Source organism: Stegostoma tigrinum, chromosome 7, assembly GCF_030684315.1.
Source record: "Stegostoma tigrinum isolate sSteTig4 chromosome 7, sSteTig4.hap1, whole genome shotgun sequence".
Lineage (NCBI taxonomy): Eukaryota > Metazoa > Chordata > Chondrichthyes > Orectolobiformes > Stegostomatidae > Stegostoma > Stegostoma tigrinum.
Genome location: NC_081360.1, coordinates 79274345 through 79298677, shown reverse-complemented (window position 1 = coordinate 79298677; position 24333 = coordinate 79274345). Strand labels below are relative to the sequence as shown.

At 41.3% G+C, this 24333-nt stretch overlaps 1 protein-coding gene across 1 annotated transcript in view; it reads right to left on the bottom strand.

Moving 5' to 3' along the window:
- Positions 1–23899, bottom strand: part of LOC125453778 (rho GTPase-activating protein 15-like) — a 729405-nt gene extending 705506 nt beyond the window's left edge. Inside the window, exon 1 of the mRNA XM_048533693.2 lies at positions 23822–23899. The gene's annotated coding sequence lies outside the window, so the exon portion shown is untranslated. The remainder of the gene's footprint in view (positions 1–23821) is intronic.
- Positions 23900–24333: the final 434 nt, after the last annotated feature.

Below are 24333 nucleotides of genomic sequence, written 5' to 3'. Positions count from 1 at the left end.
GATCAGTTTAATAGTCTAACTCTTGCATAATTATGCATTTAACAATTTAACCTGTCCTGAATAACTACATTGCTTAATTTCATCAAACCATCTGATTTAAATGGAAACTTTCAAAAGTTTCCTTGCATCGAGAAATTTCTGCGTGGAAAGTTTAACTTCCTGGGCAATTCCTTCAAAGTGCTCTATGAAGAGGATTCTGCAGGGTCACAATGTGCAACTCCCACTGGGAATCCCTATAAATGGGTTCCAGGCTATTCAACCCTTCACTTACCCTCTGAAGAGCAACCAACTCCCATAACCTTACATTTCCCACAGCTATTGCACTTAGCCTGCACAATACAGGGGAATTTAGCATGTCTAATCCACCTAACTCACTGCAGGAGGAAACCCGTCAGCCAAGGCTAGAATTGAATCGAGGTCCCTGTTGGTGTGAGGCAGTAGTCCTAGCCACTGTGCCACCCAATGGCTGCCTTTCCAGCAGAAAATCTGAACTTCTTTTTTGTGCTGTTCCATTTTAGATTCACAGCAATTATAGCTTTGTGACTGCTGGGGAAATCTTGTAAAAGCGGTGGAGCACTTTGGGACTCATTAATAACGTTGCTTACAGGCTACATAAATGCAAGTCATTCTTCGACATATGTTTAGAATGACGACAATAGGCTGAATATAGTACAGCCTAAGAAGCCTCTAGTATTAGCGAGTTTTGAGAAGATTTGTAGCTCAGGTTGAGGTTCTGGATGTGAGTTTGCTCGCTGAGCTGGAAGGTTCATTTTCAGACGTTTCGTCACCATTCTAGGTAACATCATCAGTGAGCCTCCGCTGGTGTTATGTCCCGCTTTCTATGTATCTGGTTAGGTTTCCTTGGGTTGGTGATGTCATTTCCTGTGTTGGTGATGTCATTTCCTGTTCTTTTTCTCAGGGGATGGTAGATTGGCTCCAAATCAATGTGTTTGTTGATGGAGTTCCGGTTGGAATGTCATGCTTCTAGGAATTCTCGTGCATGTCTCTGTTTGGCTTGTCCGAGGATGGATGTGTTGTCCCAATCAAAGTGGTGTCCTTCCTCATCTGTATGTGAGGATACTAGTGATAGTGGGTCATGTCGTTTTGTGGCTAGTTGATGTTCATGTATCCTGGCGGCTAGCTTTCTGCCAGTTTGTCCAATGTAGTGTTTGTCACAGTTCTTGCAAGGTATTTTGTAGATGACGTTCGTTTTATTTGTTGTCTGTATAGGGTCTTTTAAGTTTATTAGCTGCTGTTTTAGTGTGTTGGTGGGTTTGTGGGTAGCTGCATTAGAACATTATTCCAACGAGCCACCACACACTGCAGCACAGAGGAACTACGCAGAGCAGAGGAAAATCACCTATACAGTGTATTCAAAAAGAATGGGTACCCTATGAACACAGTCCGCCGATTCCTCAGCAATAAACCCAAACAAACAGACAAAACGGGCCCAGAAACCATAACCACTCTCCCCTACATCAAAGACATTTCCAAAATGACTGCCAGACTACTCGGACCTCTTGGCATCAGGGTAGCCCACAAACCCAACAACACACTAAAACAGCAGCTAATGAACTTAAAAGACCCTATACAGACAACAAATAAAACGAACGTCATCTACAAAATACCTTACAAGAACTGTGACAAACACTACATTGGACAAACTGGCAGAAAACTAGCTACCAGGATACATGAACATCAACTAGCCACAAAATGACATGACCCACTATCACTCGTATCCTTACATGCAGATAAGGAAGGACACCACTTTGATTGGAACAACACATCCATCCTAGGACAAGCCAAACAGAGACATGCACGAGAATTCCTAGAAGCATGGGATTCCAACCGGAACTCCACCAACAAACACATTGATTTGGAGCCAATCTACCATCCCCTGAGAAAAAGAACAGGAAATGACATCACCAATGGAGGAAATGACATCACCAGCCCAAGGAAACCTAACCAGATAAATAGAAAGCGGGACATAACACCAGCACTTCGTCTGAGGCTCACTGATGATGTTTCCTAGAATGGTGACGAAATGTCTGAAAACGAACCTTCCAGCTCAGCGAGCAAACTCACATCCAGAAGCCTCTAGTATTTCATCACAAGTGCAATTACACAAGTACTTAATCCAGAGTTTCCTGCAATGATGAAATCAGTGTTCACCTCCCCATTTATAGCTTGCTTTAATTTGTAGGAATTAGTGCACATTGCCACAAGAACTCTGATGTATTATGAGTGACATAGAAATAAAATTCAATTGTGTTATTTTAGAATAATTCATATAATAATTAAATGTCTGAAAATAAATTTACTATAATTAATATAAATTCTAAAACTGGTGGGATATTAAATTGTTTGCCTTCAGTTCCTCATTGTTATAGACTTTTTTTGTATATATCATGGGCTGAATCTTAACAATGCATGGTGTTATCTATGTACCTATCATTATTTTGATTGTCAGAGGAATAAGAGATGTCTGTGAGTTGAAAATCTCCAAAATTTGCTGATTAGTTTTTATTGCTCAATTGTTTGCTTCACACAAACAGCATTTCATCTCGTCCTGCTCATTTTTTTTAACTCTTTATACATTTGCATGTTATTTACCTATTAAATTGTCATATAAAGTCAACACTGATCACTAAAATAGATAGGAACATTGGAACAGGAGTAGGCCATTCAGCCCATTGAGCCTGCTCCACCACTCAGCGTAATGGTCGCTGATTTGTGGCCTTTCTCCATATACCTTTCCTTGGCTGAAATCATGTAATACTTCTGTTGCCACCCAGGTTGACAGGGCTGTTAAGAAGGCATACAGTGTTTTAGCTTTTATTAATAGAGGGTTCGAGTTCCGGAACCAAGAGGTTATGGTGAAGCTGTACAAAACTCTGGTGCGGCTGCACTTGAAGTATTGTGTACAGTTCTGGTCACCGCACTATAAGAAGGATGTGGAAGCTTTGGAAAGGGTACAGAGGAGATTTACTAGGATATTGCCTGGTATGGAGGGAAGGTCTTACGAGGAAAGACTGAGGGACTTGAGGCTGTTTTCATTAGAGAGAAGAAGGTTGAGAGGTGACTTAATTGAAACATATAAAATAATCAGAGGGTTAGATAGGGTGGATAGGGAGAGCCTTTTTCCTAGGATGGTGACGGCGAGCACGAGGGGGCATAGCTTTAAATTGAGGGGTGAAAGATATAGGACAGATGTCAGAGGTAGTTTCTTTACTCAGAGAGTAGTAAGGGGATGGAATGCTTTGCCTGCAACGGTAGTAGATTCGCCAACTTTAGGTACATTTAAGTCATCATTGGATAAGCATATGGACATACATGGAATAGTGTAGGTTAGATGGGCTTGAGATCGGTACGACAGGTCGGCACAACATCGAGGGCCGAAGGGCCTGTACTGTGCTGTAATGTTCTATGTTTTTTTTGTCTATGAACAAAATTTATCTGTCTTGCATTTAAAATGAACAATTGATATGGCATCAATTGTCTTTTGTCGAGGACTGTTCCTAACATTTACTACCCTTTGTATGTAGAAGTGCTTCTGAACATCTCGCCTGAACAGTCTGCCCCTAACTTTTAGATTATGTCTCCTTGCTCTAGAATCTCCAACCTGTGGAGATCACAAATCTTTATCAACCCTGTCTTTTTTTGTTAATATCTTGAAGACTTCAATCAGATCATCATTTAACATTCTAAATTCTGGAGAAATAGGTCTACTTTGTGTAATCTTTCATTATAGTTTAACCCTTGAGTTTTGATTACTATTCTTGTAAGCCTATGATGTACTCTTTCCAAAGCCAATATATCTTTCCTAAAAGATGTTTTGCCTTGATCTATTCGCTGTACTCCAAGTGGGGCCTAACCAGGGTTTTGCAAAGCTGCAGCATAACTTCATTATCCTTATACTCTAATCTTCTAGATGTAAATCAGTGTTCCATCAACTTTATTGATTATTTTCTACACCTGTTTGCATAGGTATCTTTTAACAGTATGATAATTGTTGCTACAAATGGTGGATCAGAACTGGCAGTATAATGAATGGGTTTCTTCCCGTTAAATTGAGATTATGCTAACAAATAGGAATGCTGTCTGTTCATAATCAATGAGTTTGCACATTTCTACACTTCTCTTATCAAATCAGTTTTGTGTCTTGTAGTTGTATGTCCAAAGACATTTTGGTATGTGTGAATGTTGATAAATTTCATAGCCAGTCATCTGGGACATTGCTTAATCTTTTCTTTTGATTTCCAATTAATTTGCTCTTAAATTTCCTTGATCTTGGTACGTCTGATAGGCAGACACCTAGAATGTTATCTAAAGTTTTTGAGAAGATTTGTAGCTCAGGTTGTGGATGAGATTGAAGATTTGCTCGCAAAGCCAGTGAGCTTGGTCACACACGTTTCACCACCCTGCTAGGTAACATCATCAGTGCACCTCAGTGTTATAGTCCTGGACATAATGGTAGAACGTAAGAACAATGGGGATCTCCATGCTGACGTATACAGAAAGACCACACATATGGACCAGACACTTAATCACTCCACCAACTAAAAAAACACCCATAAACGAAGCTGCAAAAGGATATTATTCAAATGGGCCACAACACACTGCAGCAACTCGAATTGCACAAAGCAGAACAGGAGCACTTATATGGAATATTTAAAAGGAATGGATACTAAACAGCCCGGTGGCACGGTGGTTCAGTGGTCAGCACTGCAGCCTCACAGCACCAGGGGAGCTTGGTTCGATTCCAGCCTTGGGTAATTGTCTGCGTGGAGTTTGTACATTCCCCCCGTGGCTACATGGGTTTCCTCCGGGTGCTCCAGTTTCCTCCCACAGTCCAAAGATGTGCAGGCTAGGCGGATTGGCCATGCTAATTTGCCCATAGTGTTCAGGGTTGTGTGTGGGTTATAGGGGGATGGGTCTGGGTGAGATGGTCCAAGAGGCGGTGTGGACTTGTTGGGCCGAAGGGCCTGTTTCCACACTGTAGGTAATCTAATCTAATCTAAAAAAGCACAAACGATGTTACCTCTGTGACAGACCACAACAAGAAGATACAACACAGCCAAACATACTAGTCACCTTACCCTACATCAGAGTCATTTCATAGATGACCACAAGACTACTTAGACCCCTGGGTAGTCCACAAACCAACAACCATCCTGCGAAAGCTATTCATGAACATAAAGGATCGCTTACCCACAACCAATAAAACTAATGTAATATACAAAATACCATGCAAGGACTGGGAGAAGCATTACATAGGTCAAACTGGAAGAAAACTGACAATAAGGATACATGAACATCGACTAGCCACCAACAGACATGACCAATTCTCACTGGTCTCAATACACACAGATAAAGAAGGACACAAATTTGACTGGGTCAACACATCCATAATAGTACAAGCTAAACAGAGACATTCCATGGAATTCCTGGAGGCGTGGCATAACATCTGGAACTCCATCAACAAGCATATTTAACTGGGCCCAATAGACAAACCACTGAGAAACAGAACCAGACGTAATGTTAACCATCCCAGCAAACCGAGGCATATAAATAACAAGCGGGACAGAACACCAGCTCTTCATCAGACCACAGTGACAACGTTAACCAGCAGGGTGACAAAATGTTTGCAACCAAACCCACCAGCTTGGTGAGCAAGTCTACAGCCTCAGAATTTTATTTTTTGTCACTTCAGGTATGTGGATCACACCATGTGCCAGTACTGAACAAATAAACAAAACAAAGTACTGCAGACGCTGGAGATCTCAAACAAAAACAAATTGCTCAAGAAACTCAGCAGGTCCACCAGGATCTGTGGGGAGAAAGCAGAGTCATCATTTTATGTCCTTTGATTAATCAGTTCTCATGAAAGTTGACCGGACCTGAAACGTTATTATTTATTGCGGGAGAATCTGCCAGGTTGAAAAAAGGGCTCATGAGTCAACTATTGATCCAAAGACAACATTCTCATCCCACTGCCACCCAACCTCTATCATAAAAGATGATATCAAGAAAGATCCTCAGACAGCACCTTCCAAATCCTTGACCACTTCAACTTAGAAGAACAAGGGCAGAAGATGTACAGAAGGTCACCTTCTTAAAGCTCCCCTCCAAGCCACTCAACATTCTGACTTGGAAATATATTGCCATTTCTTCACTGTTACTGGGTCAAAATCCTAGAATTCCCTCCCTAATAGCATTGTGGGTCAACCCACAGCAGGTGGGCTGCAGCTGTTCAAGAAGGCAGCTCACCACCACCTTCTCAAGGGCAACTCAGGTCGGCAATACATATGGGTCAGTCAGTGATGGCCAAATCCCACAAATGAAGAAAAAAAATCTAAATTGTGCATCAAAATCTTAAATGTTACAGCTAAAGTGAAACAAAGATTATTAATACTAGGAAAACAAGAGGGCACATTTGATAAATTTAATTTCAAGCAGAAAAATAGAATTCCTTAACTGTGTGTAGTACATAGTCTTCTATTGCTTGATATTTCTTAGTTTTTTTTTAACTAAGCTTAACAGTATGCTTTTGATGTCTGGACAGATATGCATAGTGTTCTATATTAGTTCAAAGAAATCTGCAGTTAATAAAGCCTTCTGAATTACACATTATTGAATAACTGATATGTATGATTCAGAAACAATCAATATAAAGAAAATACAGTTACATTAAACACTGATTGTAAAACAATTGCGTAAAAGTGGAGACGAGTATACAAAACATTTTTAAGAATTAGAACTTGAAAACCTCATCAACCTGGAACCTCATGTTAATTCACATTTCAGCATTGGCATTGATTCTTTGCTGGGTTTTAAATTTCTGACTTTTTTTCTAAGCCTATTAATAATACTTCTCTCCACATTTTTTTTTGGTCCTGATGAGTCAGCTCAGAACACATAAATTATACTGTCTTCTGATCTTTTAAATTTAACATTCATTTTAACAAGACTTATTTTGGTTTGGAATTTGTGCTAAGAATTACATTGAGGTTATCAGGGAGGAAGTTAGAGAGTATTTTCAGCATCCACGTGTGCAATTAATACACAATCAGGATGTTGCTGTCCATGCTGCCCTGCTCTTCACAAGCTTCAGTACACTGGTACCTCGCCAAAAGGATAAATGTTCAAACACAAAGCAAACATGATATTGCAGTACTCCATAGAATAACAGAGGTGTTACAGCACAGAAGGAGGCCATTCAAAATATCCCACCTGCACTGGGTCTGCAACAAGTATTATAACTTAGTGCCATTCGTCAACCCTTTTCCCAATACCCTTGCCCATATCGGGGTGGTGATGGCATAGTCATGCTGTTGCTAAATGTTAATAGAACATAGAACATAGAACAGTACAGCACAGAACAGGCCCTTCAGCCCACAATGTTGTGCCGACCATTGATCCTCATGTATGCACCCTCAAATTTCTGTGACCATATACATGTCCAGCAGTCTCTTAAATGACCCCAATGACCTTGCTTCCACAACTGCTGCTGGCAACGCATTCCGTGTTCTCACAACTCTCTGCGTAAAGAACCTGCCTCTGACATCCCCTCTATACATTCCACCAACCAGCTTAAAACTATGACCCCTCGTGCTAGCCATTTCTGCCCTGGGAAATAGTGTCTGGCTATCAACTCTATCTATGCCTAATCTAGAGACCATGCATGATGTGTGAGCGACCCAGGTTTGAATCCTCAAAGCAGACGGTGAAATCTTAATTTCTAAAAATTTGGAATTAACAGTCCGATAATGACCACTGCTGTTTGTCAATGGGAGGGGGAGATAACGAGATCACGGAATTGACTGGAGGCGCGGTGCCCAGCTACTTTGGCTTCGTGATGGGCGCACGAGGCAAGTGGTCGGAAATGAATAACCGCCTCATGACATTCCTCGTCATCGAGAGATATGACACGTTCGCCCAAAAGACCTCGAGACTCACTTTGTCACTGACACTCGAACTTCTGCAACTCTTCAGTGACAAGTGAGGCAAAACCTCAAACAGTGAGATAAGATCCTTCACCGAGACATAAGAACATCAAAGTTGCACATAGCATCTGTCTCCGTTAATGACAATAACAACCTGCCTCATATAACACCAGTATCAGCCAGGCCCTTGGACTGCGGTGACGCTAGAGAGTACAACAACATCGACGAGCGATGTAAAGACTCGGAAAAGGCACTTCCCTGAGTGTTCCAAAATAGCCAAATGCCTCGTCATCTAATTAGTGACGCGCATGAATGGATGAACGAGATTCCCACTGTCCCTACCTACTATCTAGCGAAACCACAGCCAAGGGAACGGGCTTGGCTCACTAATAATTTTTGGGAAAAAAATCCGATAACCTTATCCAGTCTGGCCTATACTTGGCTCTTAACTCGAAAGTGCAGCAAATGCTGGTCTTGCCAATGAAGCCACCATTTTGCAAATGAATAAACAAAGGCTTCAGATAATTATTTCAAAAGAAATCTCATTTGCATTGCCAGGGCAAACTTCTCTGTTTGTGATCACTGTTGCTGTATGTAAATAAAAGCTCATGTTTGCATTTGTCTGATTTCCTTCCAGTATATATTGCTTCCCTGTTAGACATTGAGAGTCTGTGGATATACAGGAGCTATTGAGGACACAGGACTGTTGACTTAGAAGATGTTCAAATGGGTTACAGGTAGAAACAAATAAAATGCATGCTGTGGTAGTTATACAAAGGCTAGGTTGAGAGAATGGGACTGTCTGGACAAGGGAGTGCCAGCTAATTGCTGGGGGCTACATAGCTTCATGGCTCCTGTACCATGACATTGTTGGTGAGGGGCAACACCGGATTAGCAAGGTTTGTCTGGGTGGCCTACAGGTTGTGTGGGTGCAAATGATGTCAGTCTTTCTGTGATAATGGGATTCTTCCCCTCCCCCCACTGCATCACAAAACCAGCCCAACTCGTCCCCTCCCACCACTGGATCCCAAAACCAGTCCAGCCTGTCTCCGCTTCCCTAACCTGTTCTTCCTCTCACCCATCCCTTCCTCCCACCCCAAGCCGCACCTCCATCTCCTACCTACTAACCTCATCCCACCTCCTTGACCTGTCCGTCTTCCCTGGACTGACCTATCCCCTCCCTACCTCCCCACCTATACTCTCCTCTCCACCTATCTTCTTTTCTCTCCATCTTCGGTCCGCCTCCCCCTCTCTCCCTATTTATTCCAGTTCCCTCTCCCCATCCCCCTCTCTGATGAAGGGTCCAGGCCCGAAACGTCAGCTTTTGAGCTCCTGAGATGCTGCTTGGCCTGCTGTGCTCATCCAGCTTCACACTTTGTTATCAGTCTTTCTCTGGATATCTTCTGAACATCAAGTTGTTCTGCAAACTGCACATGGTAAAATGGAGCCTTAATCAACCATGAAGAACACCAAAGTGTCGTTAGTTAATGAGGGTGGTTTGGTAAGAAACAGTGAGGAATTTCGTAATATTCATGACAGAAATTCTTCCAAAAACACAAAGCTTCTTTGCACAATTTGGACTTAGCTGAAAAATATAAGATTCAGATCAAAGTCAGCTTATAAAGTAAGCACAGAAAATATCAATACTACTCAGTTGGTCTGACAACAGGTTACTTAGTTGAGATTGAGTGTGACTGTCCTGGGTGTTGAGGCAGATTGACTGAATGTGTCATTAAATGGCCATAGACAAATTGACATAATTGGTAAAAAGTGGAAAAAAAGCAAATTGAGTGGAGTCACACATAGCATAAAGGAAGATGGTTGATTGCATAGACAGGACACACAGTAGGAGCTCCTTATGTTTATGCCATAAAACGATCTTGTCTACCACTTACAAAGTAGAAGTGATGGAATACACTCCACTCAGATGGAGCAGTGCAGCTCCAAAAACAGTCCAGGACCTCCACATAATTAAGTATAAAGCAAGAGATAGTGGGAACTGCAAATGCTGGAGAATCCGAGATAAAAAAAGTGTGAAGCTGGATGAACACAGCAGGCCAAGCAGCATCTTAGGAGCACAAAAGCTGACATTGCTGGCCTAGACCCTTCATCAGACCCTTGCTTTGATGAAGGGTCTAGGCCTGAAACGTCAGCTTTTGTGCTCCCAAGATACTGTTTGGCCTGCTGTGTTCATCCAGCTTCACGCTTTGTTATCTAAGTATAGAGCAATCTCTTTTTGGCTGTCCAATATGCCACCTTAAATGTCCACTTCCTCCACCGTGTGTGCATTGAAGATGCACCTATACCAGTACTGAAGGAGGTAACTCACCACTGTTGTGTAAAGTCACTAGGACCCTGGAGCAATGCTGTGATATCACGGAGCTATCCATCATTGAGTATAAATAATAATGTGGATGGAGATAGACTATACTGCACACTCTGGAAAAACTGCACCAGAGTTCCAACCAGATAGAGAGAATCTTTTCCCCCTTAAAATATTTAAAGTACTGGGGTAAAGTAGGCTATGGACCAAGCACAGGTAAATGGAATTAGTGTAATATGATGTTTGTTGGTTGGTTTTGACATGGTGGGTTGAAGGGCCTGCTTCTATGTTGTAAGACTCTATGACAAGCATTTGTTATTCTAATTTCTGATCTCCAGCATTCAGCGTTTTGTTCTTTTCTGTCAATACCTTTCAAATCTCCTGTTTGCCTTCCATGTTGTAAAGAAAACAAAACTGACTTCTCTCGACAAAACAAGACTCCATGGTATCTCAGTTGATAGAACTATGGCCTTTAAGGAACGAGTTTCTTGGCTGAAGTCCGACTCAAGGAGTTCTGAGGAAGGGTCACAGGATCTGAAATGTTAACTCTGTTTTCTAGTCCACAGATGCTGCCAGACCTGCTGAGTTTTTCTAGCAACTTTGTTTTTGTTCCTATTGGAGGAGTTGAAGGCAATGCACAGGCTGATACTCCAATGCTGTATTGAGGAATTGATATTGAAGATGCTGAGTCTTATTGGATGTATTAAACTGCAGCTCTGTCTGCCCTTTTGGTTTGATGCACTTATTTTGAGGAAGACCCAGAGATATACTGCTGAAAAATTCGAAAGAACAACGGATGCCGTAAATCAGGAACATACCTGGTGTATATGTTCGGATGAGGCCACTTTGACAAGGGGCCCTCTGATATGTTCACCTTCTTCCTCAACCAAGGGTTTCCCAGCATCATTGTTGACAGGGCTCTCAACCATGTCTGCCCCATCTCCTGCACTTCTGTTCTCTACCCTCACAATAGTGATAGGGTTCTCCTTGCCCTTACTTACTATCTCACCAGCACCCACATCCAAAAGATGATTTGACACCATTTCCACCACTTCTGGCGAGATGCCACCACCAGACACAAATTCTGCTCCCCTCCCTTGTCCACCTTCTGCAAGGTGTTCCCTCTAGGACACCCTGGTGAGCTCTTCCTTAACTCCTTTTCCTGCAATTGCCAAAGGTGTAACACCTCCTCCCTCTCCAGTATCCAAGGGCCCCAAACATGCCTTCCAGATGAAGCAGCACTTTACCTGTATTTCCCACAATCTACTGTACCACATTTGCTGCTCACGATGTGGTCTCCTCTACTTTGGGGAAACAAAGCATTGATTGGGTGACCGCTACGCAGAAAATCTACATTTTACTCACAAAAAAGACTCTGAGCTTCCAGTTGCCTGCCACTTTAACACATCACCCTGTTCCTTGGCCAACATCTCTGTCTCTGGCTTGCTGCAGTGTTCCAGCAAAGCTCAGCACAAGCTGGAAGAATAGCACTTAATTTTCCACTTGGGGACCCTGCAGCCCTCTGGACTCAATATCGAGTTCGATAATTTTAGGTCCTAAAATCTTCCACGTCTAAAATTTTCCTAGCCAGATTGTTATCAACAAGGTGTAGAGCTGGATGAACACAGCAGGCCAAGCAGCATTAGAGGAGCAGGAAGGCTGACGTTTTGGGCCAAGGTCCTTCTTCGTTATCAGCTGTTTTTTCTGCCCAACTCTTCTTCTCTCTCTTTGGGCTCTATTCTTTATCCTATTGTTTACTCTCTACCCACCTCCCTCCCTGTCTTCTGCATACAAATCAACAATTTCCTAGCTTTCATCAGTTCTGAGGAAGGGTCACCGGTCCTGAAATGTTACTTTATTTCGCAGATTTTGTTCACATATGCTGTCAGACTTGCTGAGCTTTTTGAGCAACTTCTGTTTTTGTTCCTGACTGATTGCTGGAAACGTGGCTAAGTTTTGTCCCTCAAGCATGATCACAAGAGCAGATTATCTGTTCATTATCGCATTGTGGTTTGTGTGAACTACTGTGTTCAAATTGGCTGCCGTGGTTGTTGGCGCTACAGAAGTGATTACACTTTGTCCTTATTGGTTGCAAAAGTATTTTTAAGATGTTCACTGTTTCTGAAAAGAGCAAAGTAATTCAAGTCATTTTTTCTTTTCTTCACATAACCATACTTCCTCATTTGAAGTACAATTGTACTAAATCTCCTCTGCACCTTCTCTAAAGTCTTCCCACCTTTCAGAAAAGGAATATCTGGAACAATACTCCAGTTGAGGCCTTTCCATTGACCTACACAGATTTATTGTACATCCTTGCTGATTAAATCAATGCCACTATTATAAAGCCAAGGAGAAATAATTTTTACCAGTTTTAAATACTGGTCTTACTGGTATCAAGACAAATGAGTCCCCATGTTTCTTTGTGCCTGAGCATCCTTCAACTATGTAATAATTCATTTAGATTATCTCTCCTCATCCTTCTTTCTGAAATGCGTCAGTTCACAATTCTCTGCATTAAATTTTATCTATAACGTCTAGCTGTGTCTTCGAAAAGCCTGCTGCAATCCATTTCATCACTTCATGTATTTTTGAATTTTGTGGGATCAAAATGCATTGAAATTGTCAGCCATATACCCAAGTCCAGCTCAATATTACATGATAAAATGACCAGTGATCCTAATACTGTTACAGCAGCGCACTATGCACATACCTTCAGGCTAAAAACATCACTTAACTACTATCTGAGATAATGGGAACTGCAGATGCTGGAGATTCCAAGATAATAAAATGTGAGGCTGGATGAACACAGCAGGCCAAGCAGCATCTCAGGAGCACAAAAGCTGACGTTTCGGGCCTAGACTCTTCATCAGAGAGGCTCTCTGATGAAGGGTCTAGGCCCGAAACGTCAGCTTTTGTGCTCCTGAGATGCTGCTTGGCCTGCTGTGTTCATCCAGCCTCACATTTTATTAACTTAACTACTATTCTCTGCTTTCTGTGCTTTAGCAAATTTTGCATTCAGGCTACCACCACCTTTTTGTCATGTACATCAATTTTGATAACCGAAGATTTAAATTTCACCTCACTGGCCTAGTTGAACGCAAACTATGATCTTATACGGCAAACAACTGTGTTTGAATTCATTTCATTCACCAGTCTTTTCATATTGCAGCCAGATATAAAATTCACACAACTAAAGTTAAAATCGTGGTGGTTGTAGCTTCTGCTAATTTTATCTCAACTACGAGTAACACCATTATAGAAAGAAACTAATCAATCGATGGGTCCAAGTCACAACGCAATTCATTGAAGTAGAATTCCAATTTATTAAACAACAAGTTATTTTCCTGTTGTACTTACAGTTAACAGTACATCAAGGGCTAACTGAATTTGGCATTATCCCCACAATTCACCAGAGGAAATGATTCTCAATTTATCGGAGATGATGATCGGAAAGTAAAAGATAATTTAAGAGGAGTGCACAGTTGAAAATTTAGTCAATACTTATGTTAGCATGGTTATCATAGACCATTTAGCTGTGACCCATGTAAACTGCCAAGCAGAGAATTAGGAGGAGATGATGGTGAAGTGATAATATCACAGGACTGGTACTCTCAAAGGCCCAGGCAAATTCTCTGGGGAACATGGGTTCAAATCCCAACCCATCACAGAAGCTGACGAGTTTAAAATTCAATGATTAAAATCTGCAGCTAAAAAGCTAGTCTCAATAATGCTGGTCATGAAATTATCATTGATTGTTAGTAGGGTATAAAAATATGATTTACTAACAGCAAGAAAATATGTCATTCTTAATTGGCCTCTATGTGATTTCAGGCCTACATCCAGTAATATGGTTAATTCTTAACTGCCTTCTGAAATAGCAATGGCAAATAAGGATGGGCCACATCACATTGCCGTGATCCCGACAACATAAAATAATATTTTTGTTAAATCAGGAGGCCAACAAGTAAGGAGAGAAAAATGAACACTGATTAATGCAACTTTGTTTTATATTTCAGAGTAATTGTTAAATAATTTTTAACTCAATATCATCTCAAAGCAGATTGCATAGATCTTGCATGAGAAGCAAAAAAATCGTATAGCGTTCATTATTTTCAAGTTGTTAATTCCATGAACATCACAAATTCATTGTACAAGTTTGATGTGCTATGGCAAAAATAACTAATTAAGAGTTAACAAGCATGTGTTTGCACTTCAAATTATTATTGTGCTTATCACTTGAAGAATTAGGAGAACAGCAAGTGATAATGTTACAAGGATTCTCTGACCTGCAGCCATAAAGGCATTTGTGATACCAAGACAATAGGAAATTTAATTTATATTAACCATAGACCACAAGTTTCCTCTTACAACATTACACCATCTTTAGCTCAGTGCATGAATTCTCTCCAATGAGTCAAAAGGTTATGGATTCAAGTTCCACTCCTCAAAACTAATCAAAGTCTCGGCTGACACTGCAAGGCATTACTGAGGGAATGCTACACTACAGGAAGGATTAACAGGTCATGTCTGGTGTAATGTCCTGGATTTCACTGGCAATGTATGCCAGGCTACATCACTAGAAAGGGAAAAGTCTATTCTCAGGAGACTGTACATACCAACAATGACCTGCAGTAACTGTCTGAGACTTGGTCGTTTACATTTCTGACAGGACCGATTCTCTACCTGTCGATCTTACATTGGAAGGTTCAGATGCTTTTGGAATTGAACCTTTGTAATCACTCCTTCTTTGTAATCACTCCTTCTTTGTAATCACACCTTCTGCCCAGTGGAACAGCATTTGGCTGAGACAGGAGACAGGAGGCAACACCTCTGCTGCTATTCCTGTGCTGCTGCTGTTTGTGCTGGTGTTCCTGCTCTTCTTGTTCTTCATAAGGTGCAGCTACATAACGGTTACCATGCTGTGAGGAGGAGTGACAGCAGTGAAATGAACTTGAAAATGATGAAACACAGGACAGCAAAGTGACTTCCAAGAAGTTAGCAAACAAGTGTGAAATATTGCCAGCTAACTCTGAGAGTAAGTCATATATTGGTTGTTATTCTGCAGGGTGACCGGAATGCATCCTATTATGGGGTCATGCTTGAGTAAATGGTTCAGGTTTTATTTGTGAGATTGTCTATAAGGCCAAGCTTAAAACACCTGGGACCATAGAAATACGCCTATACACCAGTAAAGGGTTACTTGCTCCACTAAAGGTAGTGGAGAACCCATTCACAGATATCAGAGCAAACACATCAAAGAGAGGTTGCTCACTAGATTTCTCCATTTCAAAGGTGAACTAGATAGGCGATGAAAGTGGACATTCTTGCAACTACATTGATGAGTGCAACCAGAAAATGCTTTGACAGCATTTCTATTTTTTTTTTCAGTAATTCTTAAGTTAGTTTTCCCACTGTAACATACTGAACTATGTAAAGAAACATTAAACTAGTAAAGAGATAATGGGAACTGCAGATGCTGGAGATTCCAAGATAATAAAATGTGAGGCTGGATGAACACAGCAGGCCAAGCAGCTTCTCAGGAGCACAAAAGCTGACGTTTCGGGCCTAGACCCTTCATCAGAGAGGGGGATGGGGGGAGGGAACTGGAATAAATAGGGAGAGAGGGGGAGGCGGACCGAAGATGGAGAGTAAAGAAGATAGGTGGAGAGGGTGTAGGTGGGGAGGTAGGGAGGGGATAGGTCAGTCCGGGGAAGACGGACAGGTCAAGGAGGTGGGATGAGGTTAGTAGGTAGCTGGGGGTGCGGCTTGGGGTGGGAGGAAGGGATGGGTGAGAGGAAGAACCGGTTAGGGAGGCAGAGACAGGTTGGACTGGTTTTGGGATGCAGTGGGTGGGGGGGAAGAGCTGGGCTGGTTGTGTGGTGCAGTGGGGGGAGGGGATGAACTGGGCTGGTTTAGGGATGCAGTGGGGGAAGGGGAGATTTTGAAACTGGTGAAGTCCACATTGATACCTGAGATGCTCCTGAGATGCTGCTTGGCCTGCTGTGTTCATCCAGCCTCACATTTTATTATCTTAAACTAGTAAAGGCCATTTGACTTTTCTACTGTACATGTCCCACAGTCCACGAGCATTCAAACAATTTAGTCAAACTGAGGAAAAATCTTACTATTCTAAAGAGATAGTTTAGTGAACACTGACAATAACTTTCAAATTTTGTGAAAAGCTCATTCATGAAATGGAATGACATAATGGAAACAAAATGCAATGACTAAATGGTCTATAAATGTGTTAGGGAAAAGTAGATGCTTGGCTATTACTTGTGACATTACAGACAGGTGATAAATAGATTTCTGCATGCATTAAATGGCACTTGGAGTGGGTATTTACTTTTCCCCCCAACCCCCACCCCCCCACACTCCCACCCCATGGTGGTTTGGGTTGTGGCGAACCATTTAAATAGATTGGAGTGTGGCGTGTGAAGAAGCTACCAACTACTCAACTTTATCCCAATTAAGTTACAGCATTGGCATCTACCCAGTGATGTGGAAAAGTGCCCAGAAATGGTCCATACGAAACAAACAAGACAAGTCTAACTCAGCCAATTACCACCGAATTGGTATCCTTTTGATCATCTGTAAAGTGAGGAAGGGATCATTGACAGTGCTGTCAAGCTAGACCGAGTTAGCAATAACCTGCTTGTTGGTGTTCAGTTTTCATTTTGCCATAGAGGCTCAGCTCCTGGTCTCATTACAGCCTTAGGTCAAAGATGAATTTCACAGGTGAGATGGGAATGGTTGCCGTTGATTTCAAAACAGCATTTGACTGAATGTGACATTCAAAGGCCTCTAGAAAAATACTAGTCAATGGGAATCGGGGGATAGCATGCTGCTGGTTGAAGCAAAACCTAGCAGTAAGGAGGATGATTGTGATTGTTGAAGGTTAGTCATCTCAGCTCCAGGACATCTCTGTAAGAATTTCTCGGTTTAGTGTCCTTGGCTCAACATCTTTAGCTGCTTCATCAATGACCTTCCCGTAATGTCACAAGTGTGCATGCTCATTGATGATTGCAATATGTTCAGCATCATTCACAACTCTTTAGATACTGATGCAGACCATGAGCAAATGCAGCAAAACCTGAACAATATCCATGTTTGAACGACCAACTGATAAATGACACTCATGCTATAGAAGTGCCAGGCAACAACTACCTTTAACAAGAGAAAATCTAGCATGCACCTCTTGGCATTCAATGGGATTACCGTAATTGAATCCCCCACTATCATCATTCTAAAGAAAACCCATGATCAGAAACTGACCTGGAGTAGCCATATAAATACCATGGCTACAAGAACAGTTCAGATTCTAGCAATTCTTGCAGTGAGTACCTCACCTCCTGATTCCTTCAATACTGTCTGTCATCCACATCACAATTGAGTAGTGTGGCGGAATACTCCCTGCTTGCCTGGATGATTATAGCTCCAAACATACTCAAAGTCAGAGTCACAGAGATCGACAGCACAGGAAAGGGTCGTTTGGTCTTTCACTTCGGTATCTGTCAAAAACAACCACCTGACAACTCCAATCCCATTTTCCAGCACTTGGCCCAAATTCTTGGCATTGCAAGTACATATCTAAATAATTCTTAAATGTTACGAGGATTTCTGTTTCTACTACTCTTTCAAGTAACAAGTTTCAGATTCCCACCAAGCTCTGGGTGAGTTTTCCTTACATCTCCTCTAAATTTTCTGCCCTTTACCTTAAATCTTTGTTCCCAGTCATTGAACCTTCCATCAAGGATACAAGCTTCTTGTTGTTTATCCTATCTATGCCCCTCATACTTTTCTACATCTGAAAAATGAACTCTCTCAATCTCCTCTGCTCTAAGGAAAACAGCAACAATTTGTCCAATCTCCCCATATAATTGAAATGTTTTAGCCTTGACAACATCTTAGTAAATATCCACTGCACCCTCTCCAGTGCTATCAAATCCCTACTGTAATGTGGATTTCAGAACTGCACACAACTCTCTGGTGCGGCCTAACTAACGGTTTATACAGCTGCAGCATAACCTCCTTGCTCATAAACTCTCTGCCAGGGTTAATAAAGCTAAACATCCCAAAGGCCTTCTTAGACACATTATCCACATGTTCTGAAACCTTAATGAACCAGTGCACCAGGTCACTCTGATCCTTGGTACTTCCCAGGATCCTACTATTCGTCATCATTCCCTTGCTTCATTTGTCCTATCCAGTGCAGCATCTCATATTAACAAAATGTGGAGCTGGATGAACACAGCAGGCCAAGCAGCATCTCAGGAGCTCTCTGATGAAGGGTCTCAGCCCGAAATGTCAGCTTTTGTGCTCCTGAGATGCTGCTTGGCCTGCTGTGATCATCCAGCTCCACACTTTGTTATCTTGGATTCTCCAGCATCTGCAGTTCCCATTATCACAGGACCTCATACTTATCTGGTTTTAATTCCATTTTTCACTACTCAGCCCATCTGACTAGCCTGTCTATATCCTCCTGCAACCTAAGGATCTCTTTCTCACTATTTGCCACACCAGCAATTGCTATCTCATCTGTGAAGTTATTGAGCAACCCTCTTAAATTCAAATCCAGATCATTTAAATAACCACGAACAGCAAGGGCCCAAAACATGACCCCAATAAGGTCACACTGGAAACAAACTTCCAGTCAGGAAAAGAAACATCTCTCGACCATCACCCTCTGCTTCTTGCCACTCAACTGGTTGTGGATCCAATTTGTCAAATTACCTTGGACCCCATAGCCTCTCATCTTTGCTATCAGTCACTTATGCAGAATCATATCAAAAGCCTTGCTGAAGTCCAATCATACGACATCAAAAGCACTTCCCTCATCTACATACTTGGTCACCTTGGAAAATTCTGCTGAGTTGGTCAGACATGACTGGCCACCCTTAACATAACCAGTTCAGACAGTTCTTGGTTAATCCCCACTTTTCCAAGTGCAGATTAATTCGGTGCCTGAGAACTGCTTCCTATAATTTCCCTACCATCAAAGTTACACTGACTCAAAAAACTATATCATGCAGTTGATTGGCACCACATCCTCAAACATTCACTCCCTTCACTACTAAGAATTGCAGCAGAGTGCATCAGTGACAAGGTGCACTGCAGAAATTCACTAAGTGTCCTTTCAAATCCAAGCCCACGGCTACGGAGTAGGGCTTGAGAATACCTCCTTCTGCAAGATTTTCTCCAAGTCACTCACCACCCTGAGTTGGAAATATATCGCTTTTCCTTGAGTGTTGCTGACTCAAAATCCTGGAACATCTTCCTAACACTGCTCTAACTCCATTTACAAGTTTGCGGATGACATCACCTTAGTGGGTCAGATCTTAAACAATGACAAAACAGAGCATAGGAAAGAGACAGACACCTTACTGGCATGGTGTAAAGACAATAATCTCTCCCTTGATGTTAACAAAATGAAGGAGCTGGTCCCTGACTTCAGAATGCAGAGTGGAGGACAAGCCCCTGTCTGTATCAATGGTGCTGAGGTGGAAATGATTGAAAGCTTCAAGTTCCTCGGAGAAATTATTGCCAATAATCTGTCCTGGTCCACGTCAGCACTACATTCAAGAAAGCACATCAACACTTGAACTTCCTCAGAAGCCTGAGGAAATTCAGCTTTTCCATGCAAACTCTTACCAATTCTTACAGATGCACTAAAGAAAGCATCCTACCTGGATACATTACAACTCGGTACGGCAACTGCTCTGCCCAAGACCACAAGAAATTACAGAGGATTATGAACACAGCCCAGTCTATCACACAAACCAGTCTTTCTTCTATTGACTCTGTCTACACTTCCTGCTGTCTCAGGAAAGCAACCAATGTAATAGAAGGTCCCTACCACCCTAGTTGTACTCTCGCCCACCCTCCTCCATCAGGCAGAAATATACAAAAGTTTGAAAACTTGTACCAACAGATTCAAAAACAGCTTCTTCTCCACTGTTATCAGACTTATGAATGGACCTTTCATTTATTAGTTGTTCTTTTTCTGCACCTTCTCTGCAGTTATAACACCATATTTTATATTCTGTTCTATTATCCTGATGTATTTATGTAAGTTGTGATTTGTCTCGATAGCAGACAAAACTAAGACAAAACAATATTTTTCATTGAATCTCACACGTGATGATAATAAATCAAATCAAATCTAATCTAACAGCATTGTACCTACATTGTACCAAATGAGGCCTTTAATGGATCAATTGTTGCCCACTTAAGATGTAAGTCCTCATCCTTTCATTGTTGAGAGTCACCATGTGGTGGGAATGACAAGTAATTGCATAGTTGTTTGCTTAGGGATTGATGGAGTCAATGGTTAGTGGGTGGTGTTCTTTATTTAAAGACATCCAATACTTGATCACTGGTTCAAGACCTGTGAAGGTGCAAAGGTGTGCTTAGAGCCATCTATCTCTGTCCGTGCTATCAACTCCATTTCTTCCCCTCTTACTCATCATCACTCACCAGTGTCCTGGCATCCAGTGATCCTACTAGGATGAGTGTTATACTGGCAGGAGCCACCACCAGCCCCATGACGCTGTTGTTCATTATATCTCCTTGCCTGCGATTGGCTGACAGCTCCTCATGATTAAGATTTTCATTCCTTCATCCTTGATCTGAGGGAAGCCCATTAGGGGCGGCACGGTGGCTCAATGGTTAGCACTGCAGCCTCACAGCACCAGGGACCCAGGTTCGATTCCAGCCTCAGGCGACTGTCTGTGTGGAGTTTGCACATTCCCCCCCTATCTGCGTAGGTTTCCTCTGGGTGCTCCAGTTTCCTCCCACAGTCCAAAGATGTGCAGGCTAGGTGGATTGGCCATGCTAAATTGCCCATAGTGTTCAGGGGTGTGTGGGATATAGGGGGATGGGTCTGGGTGGGATTCTCCAAGGGGCGGTGTGGACTTGTTGGGCCAAAGGGCCTGTTTCCACACTGTAAGGAATCTAATCTAATCTAAAAATGCCTGAATATTGTGTGATGAAATTGGCCTTCCCTAAAGCAGGTGACATAGGACTCTCAATGGCTGTCTGGCTAATAGATGAGACCTTCCTTAAATACCACCCATAGCTTCCAAAAGCAGAAAACCTTAGTTTAACTCTGGCTCAACTCTGAGTAGTAGGCATAGCCAAGATATTTACTGTACTCTTTGCATCTGTCTTCAACAAGGGAGAGATACTGCCCAGGTCTTGGCATAAAATGAGGCAGTTCAGACATTTTCAGCATTTAAAACTGATAAAGAGGCAGTTTAGATATTTGTACATAAACTTTATAAGCTGTCAGGAACAGCAAATAAACGTACTGAGGGAAGAAATTGCAACAACATTGATAACAATTTTCAAGTCTTCTTTTGGCATGGGAGATGATTTGGTCCTCAGAGAACTGGAAAATTGCAAACATTACATCCTTGTTTGAAGAAATGTGTGAAATAAGCTTAGCAACTGCAGACAAGTCAAGTCAGTTTTTGTGGTGGGGAAGTTCCTAGAGGCAGTAGTTCAGGACAAAATTATAAGTCAGATGGACAAATGTTTCTTCATTAAGGAAAACCAACATAGAATTAAATTAAAAAATTTTATTAATAAACTTGCTGCATTTTTTATTTGAAGAGGTTACAGAGGGGCTGATGAAAGCAATACTGTTGATGTCATGTATGTAGCTTATGATACAATGCAGCACTACAGATTTGTGAGCAAAGTTAAGCTTAAATTATGGAACAATAATAACATTATTACAGTCATTGACTGATTGGAAAGAGGGAGCAGTGTTATTGGAGGTTTTCAAACTAGGAGAAGGTTTGTGGTGAGTTCCACAACAGAATGTGTTGTTAGAATGCTCTTTCTAATATGTTACTGATCTAAATCTTGGAGTACAAAATTTACAGATGAGAAATAAATTTGAAAACATTGTAAACTGTAAGGATAGTGTAGAACTTTAAAAGTTCATAGACAAGTTGGTGGAATGGATGGACAAGTGGCAGATGAACTTCAATACTGCGTAGTATAAAATAATTCATTTTGGTAGGAAGAGCCAGGTAGACAATCTAGAAATGAAGAGTGCAATTTGGAAGGGAGTGCAGGGCTGTGGGTGCATATTTGCATGAGTCTTTATAATGTAGCAGGACAATTTGTGCGTGTGCTTAAGGATTATAGTATCCTATGATGAAATGGAGGCATGGAGTACAAAACCAAGAAGGATATGTAAAACTTAGACAAAACGTCTAAGCATCAACTGTAGTGATGTGTTCAATTTTGGGCGCCACACTTTAAGAAAGGCATGCTGATATTAGAGAAAGTGCAGAAAAGATTCTGAGGAAGTTCATTTATATAGATACACTGGAGAAGCTGGGACTGTTTTCCTTGGATAAAAGAGGGTTGAAAGGAGACATGGTAGAGGTAATCAAAATCATGAAGGATCTAGAGTGAGTACATAAGGAAAATATTTTTCCACTGATGAAAGATTGAGAACACAGATTTAAAATAATTGACAGAAAGAAAAGAAAGAAATGTACACATGAAGAAAAACTTTCTCAATCTGGCAGTGGTTGAGAGCTTTGATGTCTAACAGTGTGATGGAAGTAGTTTTAATTCAGACTGTCAAGAGGAAATTTTTGATTATTTATTGGAAAAAATCAGGATTACAGGAAAAGGTTGGGAAATGGCACAAGTTGCATTGCTCATTTGGTGAGCTGGTGCAGACATGTCAGGCTAACAGGTCACCTTCTGTGCTTTAACAATTCTGAGATCTAAGCATAAAGCCATCTTTGATTTACTTACAGAAATAAAAACATCTTATCACAGTCAGCAGAGTGTGTCAAAAGATCTGGATGAAACTAGCTCTTATCTATGAAGGCAGGCAGATAGTAGAGGGAACTTAATCAAGGACAGGAAAGAGAAAGGTTGTATGCCTAAAATGGATGCACTTCTAGGCCTATGCACTTTTGGGCCGCGTTTGCATCCCTACAATAAGAGAGGGAAGCACACTGAATACAAAATGCAGAGCAGGGCACTTTAGGTTTGCAAGCAATGTCAAGAGTGAAGATACGGTGTGAAAGTAATGTGTATTTAGTTTAAAAATAGGAATTCCTCCAGTGGTCAACCATACACATATCTAAATGTGAACCATATATTGAAATGACAATTCAATTTAAATTCATTTGTTTAAAAAAGTCTGCTTCTGTTTTTGGATTTCGTACTCCTTAAATGCAGCAATACGGGTCACCTCCTGCAAGTCTAGCCTTGCACAGAATATTGAAATGCATGATAATGTCATCAAATAAGGTTTAAACTGTGACTACATGTAAAATATCTTTTCTCCACAAAGACGTATTGTTCACAGCAATTTTGAAGAAAAGAAACACACTTGGCTTTATATCCGTACCACAAGGCATTGAGCAACATGTGCAACCAAATGGGTCAGCAAATCAGAGAAGAAATAAAGTAACCATTCCACAATGATGGTCAGATCCAATTCTGTCTACAACATCTGTTAAGTGAAATAAGCTGGTTACTGCTAGTTAAAAGTTGGATTATATGAGCGTGTTCTTACCTTGTCCTCAGCTTACTTTTGTCTGTTCAAACTGCCATTAGGACGCAACGGTTTTGAGAACGGTTTACCAAATAAAGGAACCTACCAGTGGTCACATGTGTATAACGCAATAGTTGTTGCAGAAAATCTTGCAGGGCGTACATTGTGGATGAAAGATACTGTGCCTACACACAATCTGCAAAGTTAAACCACATCCTGTTAGCTGAATGTTAATTTTTCTAAAATTGTAGAACAAATAACTGCAAAACCCATTAACACTTGGGCTATATTGTTTTGAAACACTGTGTCACATATAGAATTGAAAAAAAATTGTGAGCTAACAAGAGAAACCTTTTCTATTGACATAGATACTTATCAATTAAGGTGAAAACTTGGGATTCAGTCTTAATGTGAATATAAATCTTCTTTTAACCCATTGCCACCTGTGGCGACTTCTTCTTTTCTGGTCATATTTAGTAACTGCTGACTAAAATATTTTTAAAACACTTAGATGTTCCAATTTAGTAAGCAGG